The 25,661-nt window shown below is 32.4% G+C and overlaps 1 protein-coding gene across 1 annotated transcript in view; it reads left to right on the forward strand.

The window, feature by feature from the left end:
* igf1rb (insulin-like growth factor 1b receptor) overlaps positions 1–25,661 on the forward strand; it is a 174,811-nt gene that overhangs the window by 85,693 nt on the left and 63,457 nt on the right. The gene's annotated exons all lie outside the window — the stretch shown is intronic.

Consider the following 25,661-nt stretch of genomic DNA (forward strand, 5'->3'; position numbering starts at 1 on the left):
ACTGTTAAAGGTGAAATATCCAAATGTTTTCCTACCTTTCCTTGAGGAACATTGTTTTTAAGCATTTCAATTATTTTCTCACGTATTGGCAAACTGGAGATCCTCTGCCCATCTTTGCTCCTAAAGCACTAGACCTTTTTTGGATGCTGCTTTTGTACCAAATCATAACTACAATCACCCGTTGGCATCATCATATCATTATTTAACCAATTTATCTGATTGCTAGCCCTAAATTGCTTCTGTCCGAATGTTTTTTAAATGTGTTGGCAGGTCTGAATAACGGAAAGGATACAAATCCCATATTTACAAATGAAAATGAAGTTGACCAGACAAAACATAAAATATTTTGTGTTCATATTGTTTGCATTGAAAATTGAAAGTCAAAGTCAATTTGGAAATTGCTGCTTTCTTATTTTATTTGCGTTTCCATGCTGTCACAACGTTTTCTGATTTGTTGTTGTATATAAATTCATATTTTTTATTAATGTTATTATTATTTTTATTATTATTAGTGAGTTTCATTAAGCGTACACCAATATGCGTGAGCTTCTTTAAAATTCCTCAGTGTTTACGTTGCTTTTATGTTGGATCTGAGGCATTGAATCAACTTCAGTCTGTCTGGATGAACAGTCTGTTATTAGCGTTAGTCCATCATAGCGAAGAGAGGCTGAATACTATACACGAACAAGACCTCAGAGAAAGTCTAAAACAGCCACTCTTTTTGCAAGGCACATGGGGTAAAATGGCCCCTGAACACTTCATGTATTTAGGTCTCGAATCTGGAAATTGTTAGGCAATGTTATGGTAGACCGTTACCTAGCCAACTGTCAGACTTGTAATAACCGTTCAGCCCTCCATCTGCAAGCTGGGATTGACTACAGTAAATGTGAGCGGTTTTTGGGCTTATTAAAAGGGTTTTACGGGACGCAGGCTCTTTTATGTGAGAGCCGACAGGTCTCGTATTGTAAGGTTAGAATGGCTGTTTCTGATTTTGCCAGATTCGAGTGGGAGACTAATAAGGATGTTTGAGAAAATGTCACCGATTTCTGACAGACGAGAACATTGAAACGTGTCTCATTGGCTTGAGTTTATTTGTTTGTTTATCTAGTGTAGACGTGGGTTAGTTATTGAAAGCGTCAGTCGTTCCTCTTTATTGCTCTTCTGTTATAATGTCAGCAGATTATTTACTGACTGCAATGACATGGTATTTGAGCAATCCAAATGATAAGATTTGATGAGTACAATTAGGGCTGTTAGTATTTGGGCTGCTCGATTCTGGCTAAAATGAGAATCATGATTATTTTTGCTTAAAATCAAGGTCACGATTTTCTCACGATTCTGCAACAATACAATAATACAACAATAATAATATTGGGCCTATTTGTAGGTCTATTGTTAGTTAAATTGCTCAATTTTGTATAGTCTTGGAATGGTGGACTTGAACAGACTTTAAATATGTCTTGGTCATTAATGCACAGTAAAGTAAGGACATCTTAATACAGCTATTCATAATTCTGAAGTTATGATTTGTCTATTATGTCTATTAGTTATAAAGTCTATTATGTTTGAGACATATGGTTGACAACATTTAGACCATTTTATTCACTGATAAAATTAGACATTTGTCATTATCAGTTTCAACTTTTGCATTGTATTCAACATTATATAGGCTAGAGTAGTTATACTGACCCAGTAGGGCTGGGTGATATGGCGATAATTATCTCGATAAATGTCAAATCTTTATATCTATCAATTTTATAGGATTTTTAGCATTTGTGCAGCTGATTTAACACATTTTGTGAAATGTTTCAGCTGTCTGACAATACAAATAAACAAAAGAATAATCTTAATTTAGCAATTGTTGTTCAAGTTTTCAACAAGCAAAGACATTACCTACAAGTTATTGGATATTATTGTTCAACATCAGAAAAAAACAAGTTTGGAACAAGTAAAAGGTGAGTTAATGGTGACAGAATTTTACATTTTGGATGAACTCTCCTTTTAATGGTGAGTATGGTGAAAATATCCTTTAATATATTTTATTTAGGGATGCTAACGATTACTTTATGATCTATTGATTGTCAATAAGCCTTTAAATCGATAGACCTTATCGATGACTGATTAAACATGGACATTTAAAGGTTTAGTTATGGTATATCCTTCAATCATGAAATATATGAATGGAAAAATTATAATTTATGGACAAAAATAATTAAGAACAGTAGGACATGCAAACACTGCAAATATTTTGCTAATATATGAACAGAAAATAGTCTTTATATAATATTTTAAATATTAACAAATTAAACATATCTATCTATCTATCTATCTATCTATCTATCTATCTATCTATCTATCTATCTATCTATCTCTATCTCTATCTCTATCTCCATCTCCATCTCCATCTCCATCTCCATCTCCATCTCCATCTCCATCTCCATCTCTATCTATCTATCTATCTCTCTCTCCTCTCTCCTCTCTCTCCTCTCTCTCTCTCTCTCTCTCTCTCTCTCTCTCTCTCTCTCTCTCTCTCTCTCTCTCTATATATATATATATAATATATATATATATATATATATATATAATGTGTCAGTACCTGGATGGGAGACCACATGTGAAAGCTAGGTTGCTGCAGGAACTGGTGTTAGTGAGGCCAGCAGGGGGTGCTCAACCTGTGTGGGTTCTAACGCCCCAGTATATTGATGGGGACTCTATACGGCTCAATGAGCAGTCTTTCGCTTTCTTCTAGTCTTTCAGATGACACCTTAGCTAAAAGAGTAAACCTGGCATCCTGGCCAAATTTGCGCACTGGCCTCTGTCCATCATGGCCTCCTAACCACCCCAATATCATAATTGGCTTCATCACTCCACCATTTGGCCTGCTATGCACCAATCAGCTGGTGTGCGGTCAGGTGCAATATGGCTGCCATCATGCCATCCAGGTGGATGCTACACACTGATGGTGCATGAGGAGATTCCCCCCTAAAAATTTGTGAAGCACTTGAGTGTCTATAAAAGCGCTATATAAATGTAAGGAATTATTATTATTAAAAAAAGTGGTTACATTCCACCCGCAAAAGCAATCAAGTGACCCTCACTGAGGCCAGCCTGGGTTGCCAGGTGTGAGCAAAGCACTTGATTTGCAGTTCAAATATAATCCTGCCTCCAATTTTCAATACTAATTTAACCCTCACGCTGCTTCATGCTAACACCCAACAACTCACGAGACAACATTTCACCTCGACGAGAAATCTCACGAGACACGAGATCTCATCACAGCCCTAGAGAATAGTGTACTCATTTATGTTGAGCACTGTACATGACTGACCCCAATCTTTTTTTTTTTTTAAAGACTGAGCACAGCTTTCACTTTTGATTTGATGGTGAATGTGTGTTGATTGTGTAGAGCGAGATGAGCTGAGGACAGCAAGATGGATCTTGTTTTGCTGAAGGCCAAGCGTGTTGCGGCTGATGTTTGCCATCTGATCTGATAGTGAAAACTCTATCAGGTGTCATTCGGGGGTTTGTGTGCAGTGATGCGCTGCCCAGCTGGAGCACTTTTACAGCTCTGCATATAGTGCTTCAGCAAACATTACGGTCTGGATACGTTTCTACTATTGGAGATACTTGAGAAGTGTGGCAATTCCCAGCTTAACAAATCGGTCGCCTCATTCATCCTTAATGGTAACGGACAGCAGGTGAGGTGTGGTGTCATTTTCTGTAATGATATTTAGTGCACGCACACTGGCTTGTTGTGAGAAAAGACAGTTTAAGGGTTAGTTCACCCAAAAATTACAATTATGTTTATTAATCACTCGCCTCCATGTGTTACAATACCCTGAGACCTTTTTTTCATCTTCAAAAACACAAATTAAGATATTTTAGATGAAGTCCTGGAGCTCTCTCATTCTCCATAGAAAGGCATATAAGAATATGCTATAAATCATAGTTACATTTATTATATTATTATAAACACCTAAACAAACAAATGCATTTGTTTTTAATTACACTTAGAAGCACACTTTATCATCTGTTTGAAGATACATTATTTTGTTAATTATTAGTACAGCATATTCAAAAGAAAACACATTTGCAACAACTATATTACACCATAAAAATACTTTAAAAGGGAATATTTCATCATATTTATCTTCTTATGTTTCCAATCTGAAAAAAAATGTCCAAACTAGAAAGGTTGTTTGTTGTTTCATTCATCATATGTTACATTTATTATAAATGTCAAACCTAAATTATTTATTTGTTAAATCAAAATGTATTCAAATAAAATAAATATTCATTAAATATAATAAATTTTGACGCTAAAATTGACCATAGTGTATAAGTGTGTATGCATGTTTCCCATTGATGGGTTGCAGCTGGAAGGGCATCCGCTGCGTAAAACATATGCTTGGATAAGTTGGGTGGTTCATTCTGCTGTGGCGACCCCAGATTAATAAAGGGCCTATAAGCCTAAAAGAAAATGAATGAATGAATAATAAAATTTTCTTTGGAATATAAGTCATTGCATATTTTAAGATGCACAAAAAAAGTGTGAAATTATATGTAGTTTTACATGTAAGGTTGCACGGTTCAACTGGCACTATGGTAGTATTGTGATACTATGGCTCAAATATTGGTGGTTTGTAAAGGGTAGAATCGTCATTAACGGTCTATCTACAATATGTAAATTGCATGTGGTAGCTAAAATGTCACTAAAATGCTCACGTTGGTGCAATAATAGACCATTTTATTTGAATAGTCTGTGGAGCTTCTAAGGTTGCAAAACTGTGTAGAATTCTCGTCTTTTATGGTAGCCTATTGTATATTTTCTGATGCTTCAATTTGAATCTGAATCCGTTCATTTCTGTTTCTGTCAATATGATTTAGTAGCTACAACAACTGTGACAATCTCTTAAAAAGACTCACAAAATGAAATTTTGAATTACTTTGGATTCTTACCTGATTAGACTGAAAAAAAAAAAAAACAATAGATAAAAAACCCAAAATAGCAACAGGAAACATTGACATTTTTTTTGACCTGCTCATATTCACCTTATTCTTTGACGACGAGCGGGCGTAGCAATTTGAATCTTTTTGACTCGAGACTTCCGGTCTCATTCACTTCCATAAACATCATTTTTAGATGTTAAAAACTGCTCGTTACGCTGCTTGATGTTGCAAACTGATATTTTCTTATCATATTATTCTACTTGGTCTGTATAGTAATGCAAACATTTATTTGTAGAGTAAGTAGTTTGACCGTTTTCTGCCGTTTATTATTCCTAGTCATTTCTCCTATAGAGGACCTAATCGGAAGTTCTAAAACAATCACGAAAACAGGCGCACTTCTGCATTTTAGAATAAGATCAATAGTCTAAGTTTGTTGGAAAAATGCTCTTTTTGGAACAAATTCCATTTGGTATAGTTTGTATCTTTATTTTAATGTATTTTCTGTTGGTACAAATACATTTTAAGTGAAGAGACGTGCAAATATTTTTTCAACAATAAGGGAATTATACCTTCAATTCAAATAGGCCTAATATAACAAATACAATATAGTATTTCTGACATTTTTCTTTATTTCATGGATTTGAGTTATGAGTTACAGTATCGCAATACTACTTGCTATCTCGATACTTCAGCTGGTATAGTATCGTGACATGAATTAATGGTATTGCAACAATCCTATTTCCATGTTTATTTATCATCACCATCCGATATGTTGGCAACTCTCTTCTTAAGAAGAATATTGAAGATGTTTAGCTGCAAAAATGGTCAAGTGGAACTTTAAGAGTAAAATAAAATTAATACTATACATCAAGATTTCAGGGTTTTTTTCAAATCATGAGGTTGTTTTCAAATCATGATGTTGTTTATTAAACTATTTTTTAATCTTATCAAGTAAATAATTTTCTTATTTAAAAATGCTGAAATTAATTGTTATTAAATACATGACTGTGATTGACTGCCTGATTTTTGTAAAAGTCTGAGGTAGGACAACATTTGATTAATTCACTATGCAGAAAAATGAGAATTGGCAAAAACATGTAATAAACATTATTACCTTTACTCCTCAGCAAACAGTTTTGAGTGCATTCATGATGATAATGAGTGATTCTTGTACACTGTAATAAATGTTCCCTTAAATGTTTTTATCATACTAATGATAACCTGATTAACTTATTAAAATATGTCCCAAGAAGTGCTTTGAAATATGCAGTTTTATTCGATGTTTGAAGTAATCTCAACTGAAAAATTAAGAGAGGGTGGGACATAGTGTAGCTCCTCCCCTTTTAAAAAAAACAATCAATAGCGTTTTGTTTTTACCACAGCTCTGCCAGTGAGAGTAGTTGAGCTCAAGCGCATCAAATGAAAATCTAATGAGAAGCGTCTTGAAGGGGCGGGGCATATCAGATACTAGAGACAATTTCATTGGTCAAGATTTGATGAGAAGCTATAATTTGAGGTGATGTGAAAAAAACCGTTGCTCCATAAAAGCAGAAGATGTAAGATTTAAGAAAGTTTAAGATCTTCTAAATGTGATTTTTTTTTCACTGTTTTGGAGCAAACTAGCCTATAGATATCCTAAAAACAACAAAAAAATACTGATACTAACGTCTATAAACATTATTTTATTTATTGGGACCTTTAAAGTAACATAAAAGCATTTGTTTTCATATAAATTTGTGCAGTGTAGTAAAATGTAGATTAAATGTTAGGATTTTTTTAAGTCTTGTAAAATGTCTGTCTTCTAAAAAGCTACAAATCTTCTATAATGGTCACCTGAGGGTTTTTTTTCTCTCTCTTTAATGGCACAGATGTTTGAAGGGATCTCTATGGCCTCCTTGAGTGCTGCGGTTGCGTTCTGCCACAGTGATGCACAAACAGATTTTAGGTTCACTGAGGGCATGTGTGCACGCCAAACACTGCCTGTCCGTGTCAGTGTGTCTTCCTGCTTACAGCACGTTTCTGCTCCATTGTTCTGTGTGCACTCGAAGCTTTAACTTCAAGCTTGGGGTGGTCTTATGAAAGAAATGTAATTTTATCATACATTATTCATCACTAACACATTTATGACTAAATGAGAGCTTAAGGTTATTAGGTTAGATGTCATCAAGGTGTAATATTTTAGAATTATTCTATTTATTTGTTTGTTTCTTCATTTATTTATCATCACTACCATTTTTAAGACTAAATGTGAGTTTGAGGTTTTAGATTAGATGTCTTTGAGATGTAATAATTTTGAATTATTCAATTAAAATTTTTATTTATTTATTTATTTATTTATTTACTTATTATCATTTTTTATCCTATTTTCCTAGATCCTATATACCACGTTTAATACTAAATGTGAGTTTGAAGTTCTAGATCAGATGTCTTCGAGATGTAATAATTTTGAATTATTCTATTTTTATTTATTTATTTATTTATTATTACTTATGTATTGGATTAGATGTCTTTGAGATGTAGTAATTTAGAATTATTCTAATTATTCTAATTAATTAATTTATTTATTTATTTATTCATTCATCCATTTAAATATCACTACCACATTTAAGGCTAAATATGAGCTTAAAATATTAGATTAGATGTCTTGGTGATGTAATAATTTCAATTGATTCTATTTTATTTATTTATTCATTCATTCATTCATTCATTCATTCATTCATTCATTCATTCATTCATTTGTTTGTTTATTCATTTATTTATTTATTCATTTATTATCTCTACTACATTTTAGACTAAATGTGAGCTTGTGGTATTAGATTTAGATGTCTTTGAATCGTTACAAATTAAAAATCAATATATTTAATTTATTTATTTTTTATTTTATTTTCTATTTATTTTCTTAATGTTATGTATGCTTTAACTTTAGTTTATTATGGCCAGTACACAACTTTTGTAGCCCCTAGTTAATTATTTAAATTTTTTTGCTCTTATTTTAGGATTCAAAAAGTTCTGTGAACTTTATGTATTTGTTTTGTTTTAATTTCATTTTAACCGAATTTATAATCTGGCTTTCCTGAATTTTCTGCTCTGATGAGCTGTATGCCGATGAGATGCTTGTGCATGTTGCATTAACTTCTTGTGGCCAATCTAACCCTGCCAGAGGCATGCATGTTTATGGATCCCGAGTGTTACGTAACTGTCTGTGATGTGTTCTGATTCTTTTATTTTTAACTGGGATTTTAAGCTCGAATGAGGAAACAACACTATAGAAAGCCATTAGTTGTCATTACATAAAATGTGAGTAAACCTGTTGTTTTTAAAATGATTAGTTGGCTTTACTTAAAAAAAGTGAGTAGTATTTAACTATGCCTCAATATATATGTAGATACAATTTTTCATTCTACAGCACCTTGAATTTGACCAGTTTTGTGCCCCGTAAAGTATTTTATATATTTTATTTTAATCTTTTTTTGTACTTTTTTAGGTTAATTAGATTTTTTGTTGTTTTTGTTATTTAAGCTTGAAAAGAGTTTAAAATGTCACAAGGATAATTAAACCATAGCGGTGTTTTCATATTTGTGCAAGTAAAACAAATGTTATGATTTGTTCGTCTTCAGTATAATCCACCAAAGCAATGACTCAAAAAGCTCAGAGTGTAACTTAGGCCAACTCTCCGAGTCTAATGCGCCACAACTGCAAGTCCACGATGTTCTCAAGAAAGAAACATAATTTCATCCTCCACAAATTTTCATCACTACCACATTTAAGACCTAATGTGACCTTCAGGTATTAGATTAGATGTCTTTGAGACGCAGTAATTGAGAAATATTCTTGAGACTAGTGAAGCCATACGTTCCCATTGTTCTGTGTCCCGCAGGGGGACGGAGAGAGTATTTTAGGGTGGATGTTACACATTATTCTTCAGCAGGTTATCTGAGAAAGAGAGAAAGAGTGGGAACACACTGTGCCAGCGCATGCAACCTGTTTTCCTCAGACATGCCAAGATCAGCCTTGATGAAAGACCTCAGATGAACTTGGAGAGTTTCCTGAATTAATAAGGAAGAGCGGCTGAGGTGACGATGTTGACTAAAAATAAAAAAACCTGAGGCGTCCTTTCTCAGTCTCAACTGTCAGCGCAGTGATGGCGAATGCTGGGAAGGGCTCACCGAGGGGTATACTAGCTTATCTCAGAGAGCTAGGAAAATGGTTTGATTAGGCAAAAGTGTGTTATCTCAAAAACATTATTTTAGTTAATGCACTCTTTATTTTGCACTGGTATGCACATTCAGATTTTATCATTTTTCATAATTTTTCTATTTGTTTGTGTACCAAATAACATTTATCCAGGATTCTTTTAACTTAATTTAAGTTAACTGAAGTTAACTTAACTTAACCCTCTTAACTTAACCCCCTTAACTTAACCCCCTTTACTTAACTTAATATAACGTAGCACCCTTAACTTAACCCCCATAACTTAACTTAAAATAACTTAACTTGATATAACTTAACTTATCCCCCTTAACTTAACATCCTTATCTTAACTTAATTTAACCCTCTTAACTCGACGCCCTTAACTTAATATAAATTCACTTCCTTAACTTAACTTAACCCCCTTAACTTAACCTTCTTAACTTAATATAATTTAATTTATCCCCCTTAACTCAATCCCCTTAACTTAACCTAATATAACTTAACCCACTTAACTTAATTTAACTTAACCCTCTTAACTTAACACCCTTAACTTAATTTAACTTATCCCCTTAACTTAACCCCCTTAACTTAACCTAATATAACTTAACCCACTTAGCTTAATATAACTTAACTTGATATAATTTAACTTATCCCCCTTAACTTACAGTAACATCCTTATCTTAACTTAATTTAACTTAACCCTCTTTACTCAATGCCTTTTATTTAACACTGTGATTGCAATAGAATGAGTCTTTGATCAGCACATTTGGTCAGTAATAGTATCTGTCCTTGCAGAAATTAAATTACTATGCAAATATGAAAAACAAGCATTTATTTTCAGGAATTCAACCAACATTTATTTTATTTTATTTTTATTTTATTTTATTTTTATTTTTATTTTTATTTTTATTTATTTATTTTTTTTTTGGCTCAGTCCCTGTATTATTCTGGGGTCGCCACAGCTGAATGAACCACCAACTTATCCAGTATATGTTTTACGCAGTGGATGCCCTTCCAGCTGCAACCCATCACTGGGAAACATCCATACACACTCATTCACACACATACACTGCATTCAATTTTAGCATACCCAATTCACCTATACAACATGTCATTAGGAAACCGGAGCACCCGGAGGAAACCCACGCGAGCACGGGAAAACATGCGGAACCCACACAGAAATGCCAACTGACCTAGCTGAGGCTCGAACCAGCAACCTTCTTACTGTGAGGCGATCGTGCTACCCACTGAGCCACCACGTCGCCTTTATTTTATTTATATTTTAGCTTATTTTATTTTATATATATAATTATTTTTTTAATTGTATTTTAAAACATTTCTTCAATACAATTTGAGAAAATAAATACAAATAAAATCCCCATCAGATGAACAGAAATTGAACAGAACAGAAATTCAACCAATTTCATTTTATTTTATTTTTATATTTTTTATTTTTTATATATGTGAATAATTTCTTAAATTAATTTTGTGCAAATATATATTTTTTGTTATGTCAATCTGAACTGAAAATCAAACTTTTATTTTATTTTATTTTTTAAAATAATTTCTTATTCAGTTTGTGCAAATAAATACAAAACAAAATCTTTATCAGATATTTTTAGATATTTTTAGATTTTCAGATATGTTAATCTAAACAGAAATTTAGCAAGCTGATTTTATTATAAATCATTTCTTAAATTCAATTTGTACAAATAAAAACAAAAAAAATCCCCATCAGCTCATTTTCTTTTTACATTTTCTGATTTGTTTTGAACTGTTCTGAAAACATTAGTTGGGATATGTTTAGTCATATATTCCCATTTTCCGGTGAATATACACAAGAAGCCATGTGTTGTTGACATGGAAAACTGCGCAGCTGCCCGGACCCAAAACTGCAAATCAACTTGTTTGACCAGCATGCTAGAAATCACTCCTGCTTTTTAAACATCCCAGCAGCTGCATGTGAAGACACCAACTATGCGAACAAGTACATTAGTTTCCAAAAAAAAGGAAAGCCATGTTTTAAATGCATTAGTTTTAACTTATAAAATATTATATGTAAGATTTTCTTTGCAGTTTCTTTAATATAAATATAAGGAATCAAAATATTGCATGGCTTGATAATTCCTCTAGTTATTAATAATCCTAATATGTCAAAGTTTAAATATGAGGTGGTTTGCTATCTTATTACTTGAACTTTATAATCTGATATTGTGCATGAGAACAGACAATAAACCGAAAGTTGATCAACCTCCGGATGAAAGAAGAACATCTGATGTTTCTGTAGGCTCATACCAGGGATATGCAGAATCCACATGCTCGTTTTTAAAGCTCACAAATGCATTAAATAGATTGAAAAGTAAGTGAAATGTAAACGTGTGTTCAGTTCAATTGCTTTCGCTTTTATTTATTTTATTTGTTTACTTAAATATAAGCTCAGATATTATTTATTAATTTATTTAGTGATTTTCAACCTTTTGTATATTTAAATAAACAAAAACTAAATAAATTAGCCAATAAAAAAACAAGAAGATAAACAAGTTCTCACAGTCTTCATGTACAATGGGGCACTGTTAGAAAAATATGTTTTTGGCTCAAATATCAAAAACAGCCAATCCATGAATTATCACATTGTGCCCCAGAGAAAACTGCATCTGCTATAGAAATAAAAGTGTAAATGATCTGTTAGTAATGCGCTTCAGAAAGTGTTAACTGTACTATTTTAAAAAAGATTTCAGAGTCTAAACATGTTGATAAAGGACTCTGTAGCTTCCCGCACAAAGGCGCTCAGTGAAGGGTGTCTGCTTCTGGTTTGTTTTTTTCCGTGTTTAGACTAACTGAGATTCCAGCATGGTGGCCTTGTGAAATCTCCACTCCAAGTGTCCTTAGTTGAAGACGGGGATTCTCAGTCAGCCAAAATTAGCTGGGTTGTCTTTGACCTGATGGTAGCTGATATGAAGCTTACGTTTTAACTTAAAGAGGTCCTGCTGGTTCTGTTTTAAAAGATCATTATTTTGCTATTGGGTATTTTAGAATATGTTAATATGCTTTAATGTTCTCTAAAATACATCTCTTTTCCTATTCTGCGCGTAAATGCTCTAATTAAAATCCTCTAAAGCTTTTGAAAGCCCTAAGAGCTCTGATTGGCTGCCTGACCCAGTTCGGTATGATAAGCTGAACAAGTGTTTAGGATCTGACATCTCTTCATTTTTGGGTTTAGGTTCCATTTTAGTAACCAAACAATATTTTGCCTAATGTTGTACGCTTGTACCTTGGTTAGTTTAGGCCTGTCATGGATAAATTATTATAAAACTAGCAACTAAAAAACATCCTCTTAACAAGTGATTCAAATGATTCGTTCAGAATTGCTGATTCATTTATGTGCGAGTAGCAGGAGTCTGGCTTTATGGATTAATTATGGTTGTGCGATATTAAAGAATATGATAGCATACTAAATAATGCTATATTTGATATACTAAACAAAAATATTAGAACCAACATTATTATATTATTTTAAAGAAAAGAAGCATCACTCCAACTTTACTGTTGCATAAAAGATATAGTTTTAACAATTTAAACAAACTAAAATAAATAATACAAACATTTTTCTTGTTATTCAGTCACACAGAGATGCTTTTGTATTAAATTGCTGATTTTTAACAAAACTTTGCGTTATGTTTTTGTGAAATGCAGATTTGCAATATTTTGATTATTTCGATATACAGTAGTCAACATTTAAAGTGGATCGAAAAAGTTTTTCCAAATTGTCTTGAGAGAAGAATGAATGTTGATCAATACTAGTTGTAGGACACCTTGATGACAGTTTATGATCCAAATGTTGACTACTGAATTGCACTGCCCAGCATGAATCATTGAATCATTCACTTGATTTATTAAAAAAAACTGATTCATTCAAGAATAAAATGCTTTTTTTGCTGGTTTAATCTGAAATCCACAAATATTCTGTTTGGTCAACGTTTACTCGTCCTCAAGTGGTTTTAAACCTTTATGAGTTTTTTTCTTTTAAACAAAAGAAGATATTTTGAAGAATGTTAAAAATTGGTAGCCATTGACATCCGTAATGTGAAAAACAAATACTATGGAAGTCAACGGTCATCAAAATTGAATTGAGCAGCCCTAGAATAAATCATTGAATCGTTCACTTGATTATTAAAAAACAGATTCATTCAAGAATGAAATTCAGCTTTTTTTTTGCTGGTTTAATCTGAAACGCATAATATTCTGTTTGGTGTTGGTTTGGAATCATTTTTATAGGCCAAACAACAACAAAAGACAATTTTGTAGACAAACTCACTCAAAATGTACTTTTTATTTGGGAAATCAATATTGCCAATGTGATCGTTCTCATCAATCGCTTAGGAAAAGTGCATTTTCACTCATATAGAAGTTTTTAAAGGGATAATTCACCTTAATATGAAGATGTACTCAAGTGGTTTTAAACCTTTATGAGCTTCTTTTTAACTTTATTAAACACAAGTTAAGATAATTAGAAATATTTTGGAAAATTGGTAGCCATTCAAATCCATAAAAGAAAAAAAAATGGAAGTCAAAGGTTATCAAAATTGAATTGCGCAGCCCTAATGAATCATTCAGTTTATTATAATAAAAAAAACAAATTCATTTAAGAATAAAATACTCTGTTTATTTGCTGCATTAATATGAAGTGCACAAATGCTTAGTCTTTGTTTGGAATAATTTATTAGCTCAACATCTTAAAAGACAATTTTGTAGACAAACTCACTCAAACTGTACTTTTTATTTGGCAAATCAAGATTGCAAATGTGATCGTGCTCATCAATCATTTGGGAAAGGTGCATTTTTTGCTCATATGTTAGTTCTTAAAGTGTTAATTCGCCCAAATACGAAGATTTACTCAACGTTTACCCAGCGTTTTAGGTGGTTTTAAACCTTTAAGAGCTTCATTATTTCCCTGTTAAACACAAAAGAAGATATTTTGAAGAATATTGAAAATTGGTGGCCATTGACATCCATAATAGGAAAAACAAATACTTTGGAAGCCGATGGACATTAAACTTTAATTGTGCCGCCCTAGAATGAATCATTGAATCATTCGCTTGATTATTAAAAAACAGATTCATTTAAGAATAAAATAGTTTTTTTGTGTTAAATGCACAAATATTCTGCTTGACGTTTGTTTTGAATCATTTTAATTGGCTGAACAACAAAAAAAACAAACAATTTTGTAGATAAACTCACTCAAAATGTACTTTTATTTGGTAAATCAATATTGCCAATGTGATCGTTCTCATCAATTTGGGAAAAGTGCATTTTCACTCATATGGTTGTTTTTAAAGAGATAGTTCACCCAAATATGACGATTTACTCAACGTTTACTAATCCTCAAGTGGTTTTAAACATTTATGAGCTTCTTTAATTCCCTGTTAAACACAAAAAAAAATATTTTGAAGAATATTGAAAATTGGTAGCCATTGACATCCATAATAGGAAGTCTCCGGTTACCAATATTTTCCAAAATGCCTTCCTTTGAAAGTCAACAGGTTTTAAACAAGTGGAGAATGAGTAAATAATTGAAATGAGTCTTTTTAACATTTTTAAATCATAAACGCATGTATAGATACATCATATGCCAAACTAAAAGAAAAAAAACATAACAAAGCCTCTTTAAATGTATGCATCTAAGCCTGAAATCCAAGAATAACTCTCTCAGATTCATTTTAAACCTCCGGCCGTGTATTTCTTTCAACAAATCATGCTTATCATGAAATTCTTATATCTGGCTTTCCTGAATTTTCTGCTCTGATGAGCTGTATGCCGATGAGATGCTTGTGCATGTTGCATTAACTTCTTGTGGCCAATCTAACTCTGCCAGAGGCATGCATGTTTATGGATCCCGAGTGTTACGTACTGTAACTGTCTGTGATGTGTTCTGATTCTTTTATTTTTAACTGGGATTTTAAACTCGAATGAGGAAACAACACTATAAAAAGCCATTAGTTGTCATTACATAAAATGTGAGTAAACCTGTTGTTTTTAAAATGATTAGTTGGCTTTACTTAAAAAAAGTGAGTAGTATTTAACTATGCCTCAATATATATGTATATACAATTTTTCATTCTACAGCACCGTGAATTTGACCATTTTTGTGCCCGGTAAAGTATTTTATATATTTTATTTTAATCTTTTTTTGTACTTTTTTAGGTTAATTAGATTTTTTGTTGGTTTTGTTATTTAAGCTTGAAAAGAGTTTAAAATGTCACAAGGATAATTAAACCATAGCGGTGTTTTCATATTTGTGCAAGTAAAACAAATGTTATGATTTGTTCGTCTTCAGTATAATCCACCAAAGCAATGACTCAAAAAGCTCAGAGTGTAACTTAGGCCAACTCTCCGAGTCTAATGCGCCACAACTGCAAGTCCACGATGTTCTCAGAAAGAAACATAATTTCATCCTCCACAAATTTTCATCACTACCACATTTAAGACCTAATGTGACCTTCAGGTATTAGATTAGATGTCTTTGAGACGCAGTAATTGAGAAATATTCTTGAGACTAGTGAAGCCATACGTTCCCATTGTTCTGTGTCCCGCAGGGGGACGGAGAGTATTTTAGGGTGGATGTTACACATTATTCTTCAGCAGGTTATCTGAGAAAGAGAGAAAGAGTGGGAACACACTGTGCCAGCGCATGCAACCTGTTTTCCTCAGACATGCCAAGATCAGCCTTGATGAAAGACCTCAGATGAACTTGGAGAGTTTCCTGAATTAATAAGGAAGAGCGGCTGAGGTGACGATGTTGACTAAAAATAAAAAAACCTGAGGCGTCCTTTCTCAGTCTCAACTGTCAGCGCAGTGATGGCGAATGCTGGGAAGGGCTCACCGAGGGGTATACTAGCTTATCTCAGAGAGCTAGGAAAATGGTTTGATTAGGCAAAAGTGTGTTATCTCAAAAACATTATTTTAGTTAATGCACTCTTTATTTTGCACTGGTATGCACATTCAGATTTTATCATTTTTCATAATTTTTCTATTTGTTTGTGTACCAAATAACATTTATCCAGGATTCTTTTAACTTAATTTAAGTTAACTGAAGTTAACTTAACTTAACCCTCTTAACTTAACCCCCTTAACTTAACCCCCTTTACTTAACTTAATATAACGTAGCACCCTTAACTTAACCCCCATAACTTAACTTAAAATAACTTAACTTGATATAACTTAACTTATCCCCCTTAACTTAACATCCTTATCTTAACTTAATTTAACCCTCTTAACTCGACGCCCTTAACTTAATATAAATTCACTTCCTTAACTTAACTTAACCCCCTTAACTTAACCTTCTTAACTTAATATAATTTAATTTATCCCCCTTAACTCAATCCCCTTAACTTAACCTAATATAACTTAACCCACTTAACTTAATTTAACTTAACCCTCTTAACTTAACACCCTTAACTTAATTTAACTTATCCCCCTTAACTTAACCCCCTTAACTTAACCTAATATAACTTAACCCACTTAGCTTAATATAACTTAACTTGATATAATTTAACTTATCCCCCTTAACTTACAGTAACATCCTTATCTTAACTTAATTTAACTTAACCCTCTTTACTCAATGCCTTTTATTTAACACTGTGATTGCAATAGAATGAGTCTTTGATCAGCACATTTGGTCAGTAATAGTATCTGTCCTTGCAGAAATTAAATTACTATGCAAATATGAAAAACAAGCATTTATTTTCAGGAATTCAACCAACATTTATTTTATTTATTTTTTTTATTTTATTTTTATTTTTATTTTTATTTTTATTTATTTATTTATTTTTTGGCTCAGTCCCTGTATTATTCTGGGGTCGCCACAGCTGAATGAACCACCAACTTATCCAGTATATGTTTTACGCAGTGGATGCCCTTCCAGCTGCAACCCATCACTGGGAAACATCCATACACACTCATTCACACACATACACTGCATTCAATTTTAGCATACCCAATTCACCTATACAACATGTCATTAGGAAACCGGAGCACCCGGAGGAAACCCACGCGAGCACGGGGAGAACATGCGGAACCCACACAGAAATGCCAACTGACCTAGCTGAGGCTCGAACCAGCAACCTTCTTACTGTGAGGCGATCGTGCTACCCACTGAGCCACCACGTCGCCTTTATTTTATTTTATATTTTAGCTTATTTTATTTTATATATATAATTATTTTTTTAATTGTATTTTAAAACATTTCTTCAATACAATTTGAGAAAATAAATACAAATAAAATCCCCATCAGATGAACAGAAATTGAACAGAACAGAAATTCAACCAATTTCATTTTATTTTATTTTTATATTTTTTATTTTTTATATATGTGAATAATTTCTTAAATTAATTTTGTGCAAATATATTTTTTGTTATGTCAATCTGAACTGAAAATCAAACTTTTATTTTATTTTATTTTTTAAAATAATTTCTTATTCAGTTTGTGCAAATAAATACAAAACAAAATCTTTATCAGATATTTTTAGATATTTTTAGATTTTCAGATATGTTAATCTAAACAGAAATTTAGCAAGCTGATTTTATTATAAATCATTTCTTAAATTCAATTTGTACAAATAAAAACAAAAAAAATCCCCATCAGCTCATTTTCTTTTTACATTTTCTGATTTGTTTTGAACTGTTCTGAAAACATTAGTTGGGATATGTTTAGTCATATATTCCCATTTTCCGGTGAATATACACAAGAAGCCATGTGTTGTTGACATGGAAAACTGCGCAGCTGCCCCACCCAAAACTGCAAATCAACTTGTTTGACCAGCATGCTAGAAATCACTCCTGCTTTTTAAACATCCGCAGCTGCATGTGAAGACACCAACTATGCGAACAAGTACATTAGTTTCCAAAAAAAGGAAAGCCATGTTTTAAATGCATTAGTTTTAACTTATAAAATATATATGTAAGATTTTCTTTGCAGTTTCTTTAATATAAATATAAGGAATCAAAATATTGCATGGCTTGATAATTCCTCTAGTTATTAATAATCCTAATATGTCAAAGTTTAAATATGAGGTGGTTTGCTATCTTATTACTTGAACTTTATAATCTGATATTGTGCATGAGAACAGACAATAAACCGAAAGTTGATCAACCTCCGGATGAAAGAAGAACATCTGATGTTTCTGTAGGCTCATACCAGGGATATGCAGAATCCACATGCTCGTTTTTAAAGCTCACAAATGCATTAAATAGATTGAAAAGTAAGTGAAATGTAAACGTGTGTTCAGTTCAATTGCTTTCGCTTTTATTTATTTTATTTGTTTACTTAAATATAAGCTCAGATATTATTTATTAATTTATTTAGTGATTTTCAACCTTTTGTATATTTAAATAAAACAAAAACTAAATAAATTAGCCAATAAAAAACAAGAAGATAAACAAGTTCTCACAGTCTTCATGTACAATGGGGCACTGTTAGAAAAATATGTTTTTGGCTCAAATATCAAAAACAGCCAATCCATGAATTATCACATTGTGCCCCAGAGAAAACTGCATCTGCTATAGAAAATAAAAGTGTAAATGATCTGTTAGTAATGCGCTTCAGAAAGTGTTAACTGTACTATTTTAAAAAAGATTTCAGAGTCTAAACATGTTGATAAAGGACTCTGTAGCTTCCCGCACAAAGGCGCTCAGTGAAGGGTGTCTGCTTCTGGTTTGTTTTTTTCCGTGTTTAGACTAACTGAGATTCCAGCATGGTGGCCTTGTGAAATCTCCACTCCAAGTGTCCTTAGTTGAAGACGGGGATTCTCAGTCAGCCAAAATTAGCTGGGTTGTCTTTGACCTGATGGTAGCTGATATGAAGCTTACGTTTTAACTTAAAGAGGTCCTGCTGGTTCTGTTTTAAAAGATCATTATTTTGCTATTGGGTATTTTAGAATATGTTAATATGCTTTAATGTTCTCTAAAATACATCTCTTTTCCTATTCTGCCGTAAATGCTCTAATTAAAATCCTCTAAAGCTTTTGAAAGCCCTAAGAGCTCTGATTGGCTGCCTGACCCAGTTCGGTATGATAAGCTGAACAAGTGTTTAGGATCTGACATCTCTTCATTTTTGGGTTTAGGTTCCATTTTAGTAACCAAACAATATTTTGCCTAATGTTGTACGCTTGTACCTTGGTTAGTTTAGGCCTGTCATGGATAAATTATTATAAAACTAGCAACTAAAAAACATCCTCTTAACAAGTGATTCAAATGATTCGTTCAGAATTGCTGATTCATTTATGTGCGAGTAGCAGGAGTCTGGCTTTATGGATTAATTATGGTTGTGCGATATTAAAGAATAATATGATAGCATACTAAATAATGCTATATTTGATATACTAAACAAAAATATTAGAACCAACATTATTATATTATTTTAAAGAAAAGAAAGCATCACTCCAACTTTACTGTTGCATAAAAGATATAGTTTTAACAATTTAAACAAACTAAAATAAATAATACAAACATTTTTCTTGTTATTCAGTCACACAGAGATGCTTTTGTATTAAATTGCTGATTTTTAACAAAACTTTGCGTTATGTTTATTGTGAAATGCAGATTTGCAATATTTTGATTATTTCGATATACAGTAGTCAACATTTAAAGTGGATCGAAAAAGTTTTTCCAAATTGTCTTGAGAGAAGAATGAATGTTGATCAATACTAGTTGTAGGACACCTTGATGACAGTTTATGATCCAAATGTTGACTACTGAATTGCACTGCCCAGCATGAATCATTGAATCATTCACTTGATTTATTAAAAAAACTGATTCATTCAAGAATAAAATGCTTTTTTTGCTGGTTTAATCTGAAATCCACAAATATTCTGTTTGGTCAACGTTTACTCGTCCTCAAGTGGTTTTAAACCTTTATGAGTTTTTTTTTTTAAACAAAAGAAGATATTTTGAAGAATGTTAAAAATTGGTAGCCATTGACATCCGTAATGTGAAAAACAAATACTATGGAAGTCAACGGTCATCAAAATTGAATTGAGCAGCCCTAGAATAAATCATTGAATCGTTCACTTGATTATTAAAAAACAGATTCATTCAAGAATGAAATTCAGCTTTTTTTTTGCTGGTTTAATCTGAAACGCATAAATATTCTGTTTGGTGTTGGTTTGGAATCATTTTTATAGGCCAAACAACAACAAAAGACAATTTTGTAGACAAACTCACTCAAAATGTACTTTTTATTTGGGAAATCAATATTGCCAATGTGATCGTTCTCATCAATCGCTTAGGAAAAGTGCATTTTCACTCATATAGAAGTTTTTAAAGGGATAATTCACCTTAATATGAAGATGTACTCAAGTGGTTTTAAACCTTTATGAGCTTCTTTTTTAACTTTATTAAACACAAGTTAAGATAATTAGAAATATTTTGGAAAATTGGTAGCCATTCAAATCCATAAAAGAAAAAAAAATGGAAGTCAAAGGTTATCAAAATTGAATTGCGCAGCCCTAATGAATCATTCAGTTTATTATAATAAAAAAAACAAATTCATTTAAGAATAAAATACTCTGTTTATTTGCTGCATTAATATGAAGTGCACAAATGCTTAGTCTTTGTTTGGAATAATTTGTATTAGCTAATCAACATCTTAAAAGACAATTTTGTAGACAAACTCACTCAAACTGTACTTTTTATTTGGCAAATCAAGATTGCAAATGTGATCGTGCTCATCAATCATTTGGGAAAGGTGCATTTTTTGCTCATATGTTAGTTCTTAAAGTGTTAATTCGCCCAAATACGAAGATTTACTCAACGTTTACCCAGCGTTTTAGGTGGTTTTAAACCTTTAAGAGCTTCATTATTTCCCTGTTAAACACAAAAGAAGATATTTTGAAGAATATTGAAAATTGGTGGCCATTGACATCCATAATAGGAAAAACAAATACTTTGGAAGCCGATGGACATTAAACTTTAATTGTGCCGCCCTAGAATGAATCATTGAATCATTCGCTTGATTATTAAAAAACAGATTCATTTAAGAATAAAATAGTTTTTTTGTGTTAAATGCACAAATATTCTGCTTGACGTTTGTTTTGAATCATTTTAATTGGCTGAACAACAAAAAAAACAAACAATTTTGTAGATAAACTCACTCAAAATGTACTTTTTATTTGGTAAATCAATATTGCCAATGTGATCGTTCTCATCAATTTTGGGAAAAGTGCATTTTCACTCATATGGTTGTTTTTAAAGAGATAGTTCACCCAAATATGACGATTTACTCAACGTTTACTAATCCTCAAGTGGTTTTAAACATTTATGAGCTTCTTTAATTCCCTGTTAAACACAAAAAAAAATATTTTGAAGAATATTGAAAATTGGTAGCCATTGACATCCATAATAGGAAGTCTCCGGTTACCAATATTTTCCAAAATGCCTTCCTTTGAAAGTCAACAGGTTTTAAACAAGTGGAGAATGAGTAAATAATTGAAATGAGTCTTTTTAACATTTTTAAATCATAAACGCATGTATAGATACATCATATGCCAAACTAAAAGAAAAAAAACATAACAAAGCCTCTTTAAATGTATGCATCTAAGCCTGAAATCCAAGAATAACTCTCTCAGATTCATTTTAAACCTCCGGCCGTGTATTTCTTTCAACAAATCATGCTTATCATGAAATTCTTATCAGTCGTTTAGGTTACAGGCGTCCTCCAGGACGACCCTCTCATGTAAACTGCATCTTGAACGTGTTTTCCTGTGCAGCTTTTATCCTCGACCCCGTTGTAAGGTTATCCAGACTTTAACATTCCCCAAGACCCTCCCTAAAAACAATCAGACCTTCGGCGCTCTGTTAAGGCCAGCATTTAAAAAAAAAGGCAAACAGATAGTCTTTTAGGGGCTTTCGTGAGATATGCGAGAAGTCCATTTGAGTCGAGTCTGTTGTAAATGTAGGCCATTCTTGTGCTAAAGCTGGTGTTTTCCTTGCTGGTGCTCTGACCTGAATCAGTTTTTCCTCTCCCCTGTTACAATGCGCTCTTATTTAGAATGATAGCAGAGGACTGTGGTCGAATTATACGTAGTCTCGGTTGGATGGAAGATGCGGAGTGGATTTGCTTGTAAAGAGGCGCTGGATTGAACTCTTTAATGGATTTGCCGTTTTTGGGCGGATGAGTGTGGCGGGAAAAAAGATCACACGATGCCTCAGTATTTGTGTGATGGGCTGTATTTTAGATTTAGATTTTTTTCCTAATATTTCAAACAATTAATTTTTTTCTGGGGCATTTATTAACATCTGTTCTGTTTTGTTTTGTTTTGTTTTGTTTTGTTTTGTTTTGTTTTGTTTTGTTTTGTTTTGTTTTGTTTTGTTTTGTTCGGTTTTGTTTGGTTTGGTTTGGTTTGGTGTGTTTTGTTTTATTTTATTTTATGGTTTTTGTTTGTTGTTTTGTTTTGTTGTGCTTTTTTTTGTTTTGTTTGTTTGTTTTTTTGTGTTTTGTTTTGTTTGTTATTTGTTGTTTTGGTTTTTGTTTGTTGTGTTGTTTTGTTATTTATTAATTCATTCATTCATAGTTTAAACATGTATTATTAATAGCATTTCTTAGACTTAGACTTACTTTATAAAGTGCAATATAGCAACAGTTGTTGACCATTGTGCTGTACACAAATTGTGTTAAAAATGATCAGATAGGATCAAAAGAATAAAACAACATACAATACATACAACATGAAACAGAAAACAGCAAGCTTGGATAACTCTGGTATTGAAAGCCTTTTCTAAAAGATGAAGTTTCAGTTTCCCTTTGAACACTGATTCAGTAGAGAGTATTCTAATAGAGAGAGGTAGAACATTCCACAATTTGAGGCCCACAATGAAATAGGCCCGGTCTGTCTTTTTCTTTAACTTTGATCTGGGAGCTTTTAACAAATTCTGACTTGATGATCCTGAACATCTAGCACAGAGATGTCCAAACTAGGGCCCGTGGGCCAAAGTTGACCCATGGTAACCTGTGTTGTACCCTTTGATTTGTTCGTTTTATTGTTAAGCTACAAAAAAAAAAAAAAACGAACTGAAAAAAAAGCTCCTTAACCTCCTGTCTGTAAGCAGACTAGTCACCGTCCTGAATGAGGCCGATAAGTGTGGTGTCGTCTGCAAACTTCAAGTGTTTGACAGAGGAGTCTTTTGAAGTGCAGTCATTCGTGTACAGGGAGAAGAGCAGTGGGGAGAGGACATAACCCTGGGGGGCGCCAGTGCTGATTGTGCGAATACTGGATGAGAATTTTTCCAGCTTCACCAGCTTCTGCCTGTTCGTTAGGAAGCAGTTGATCCACTGACAGACAGAGGTGGGCACAGAGAGCTGAGTTAATTTGGGCAGGAGAAGTTTTGGGATGATAGTGTGAAACGCCGAGCTGAAGTCAACAAACAAGATCCTCACATAGGTCCCTGGTCTGTCTAGGTGTTGCAGAACATAATGGAGTCCCATATTTACTGCATCATCCACAGACCAGTTTGCTCTGTACGCAAACTGAAGAGAGTCCAGTGAGGGGGTCAGTGATGTCCTTCAGGTGGGCCAGCACCAATGCCTCAAGGGTACAATGCTCAGCATTATACCCTTGAGGCTGTTTGCAGTGACCTTTATCAGTCAGGCTTGAAAGGCACAATGCTGGTAGAGGACGTGTTATCAACGCATCACCCTGACCCATGGATACAGACTCATCACTTTAACTAGTGTTGTGGAAAGTTGCTTTAGATCTTAACAAATATCTTCTAAGTTTCAAAAAAGAAGCTGAGGTCTTCAAGTTTTCAAGTTGAAGCAGTTTGTTGTTACAGAAGAGATGTCGATTGAGCTCTTCCTCCTCTCATGTGTGTCACATTTCATTCTTAGATGTATCATTTTTGAAGAGATATTCATTGGCATTTTTTTTTATTGGTTAAATAATGTAATTGCTTTCGACAACTTTTATTTTTGAGCGTCAAGTTAAATTTGATTTTAAATCTTTACCATAAATATCAGTGGTTATATCTAAACTATAAGCTGTTATCCCAGTACTTCTGTGCTATTTGGCTGTTTGTAATTTCATAACTAACTCAAAAGACTAAAAACTCTCTTTCTTGATTTTTGCGTTTTTCAAACACAGATTTGAATGCAGCGATTTCAAGGATCAATAAACATATGCAAATCACTGTCATTTATAATTTATGTTGCGTTGGTCTTGAGATCCTGATATTATAATGATTAATCGTACAGCTTACACCGGATGCATTAACGCAGGCTAAACAATAGTGACAGAAAACACCTTTAATAACCTAAGAAACCCACCGCATCTCGAATAACCTACCACAACTTTTTCCGTCAACATTATATTTTACAGGAAAGGCTGAATGCTTTCATACGTGTGATTTGAGTGACACAAGAGGCGATCTCTCTGCGATTATTTACGAATTTAGTAAACAAAAAAAGTATTAATCCGCAGGTCATGTGTGTTCCGAACCGTGGGTTGTGATGCGTACAAAGCACGGATCAACCACGATCCATTACAGCCCTAGTATATACATATATTTACTTAAGATATACTAAAATTTGCAATAAACAAGTTCAAGGTATTATTAAAAATTGCAGTAGTAATTTAATGATCCTAAAATAACGCACAAATGTATAATTTATGAATGTATATAATATAAATAATAAACATTTTTAAATTAAATTAATAATATAATCACAATTTAACATAATTCTGTTCACAGTAATGCAAAACATTTTTTTAAATGATAAATTAAAAGTCAAATATTGTAGTTGTTTTACACAATGATTCGTGTATTTGTTGTACTATGATTATTTATGAAATTAGTTTATTGTTTACTTTATTTATTACTAGGGACTTATTACTATGTCCCAATCAGGTTTTTTTGCCCTCGAGTTCGAGTACGAGGCATTTGATTTTGAGTATCTATCGATACCGAAACCCAATCCGATACTTCTATAGTACATGAAAAAAGAATAAAGAAGAGTGAAGAAACAGACCTTATACTGTAACTACAGATGTGTTAAAAATAATCAGAATATATATATATATATATATATTATATATATATATATATATGTGTGTATATATATATATTTTTATATATATTATATTATATATATATATATATATATATATATATATATATATATATTATATATATATATATATATATATATTATATATATGGGTTATATTAGGATATTCCTATTTATTATCATTTCTCATGAATTGTCTTCTGTATGATTTTTTAAATTCTTTATTTTACATAAAATTTAACTTTCGCTCATTTTACTTTACTTTGCTTTATTTAACTTTATCCTATTTGTACTTGAATACATTTCTTGATGAAAAGATTTAAAGAACATTTCTTGATGATAATCCCTCTTATGCAACACATTCACCAAATTCTTCTAAAGTACTAGTATAGCATGAGAGATTTTCATCTGTTATAATGTCACAGTAATACGTATACTAACTGTAGCCTGACAATCTTTCAGAATT

This window comes from Danio aesculapii, chromosome 7 (assembly GCF_903798145.1).
Source record: "Danio aesculapii chromosome 7, fDanAes4.1, whole genome shotgun sequence".
Taxonomy (NCBI): Eukaryota; Metazoa; Chordata; class Actinopteri; order Cypriniformes; family Danionidae; genus Danio; species Danio aesculapii.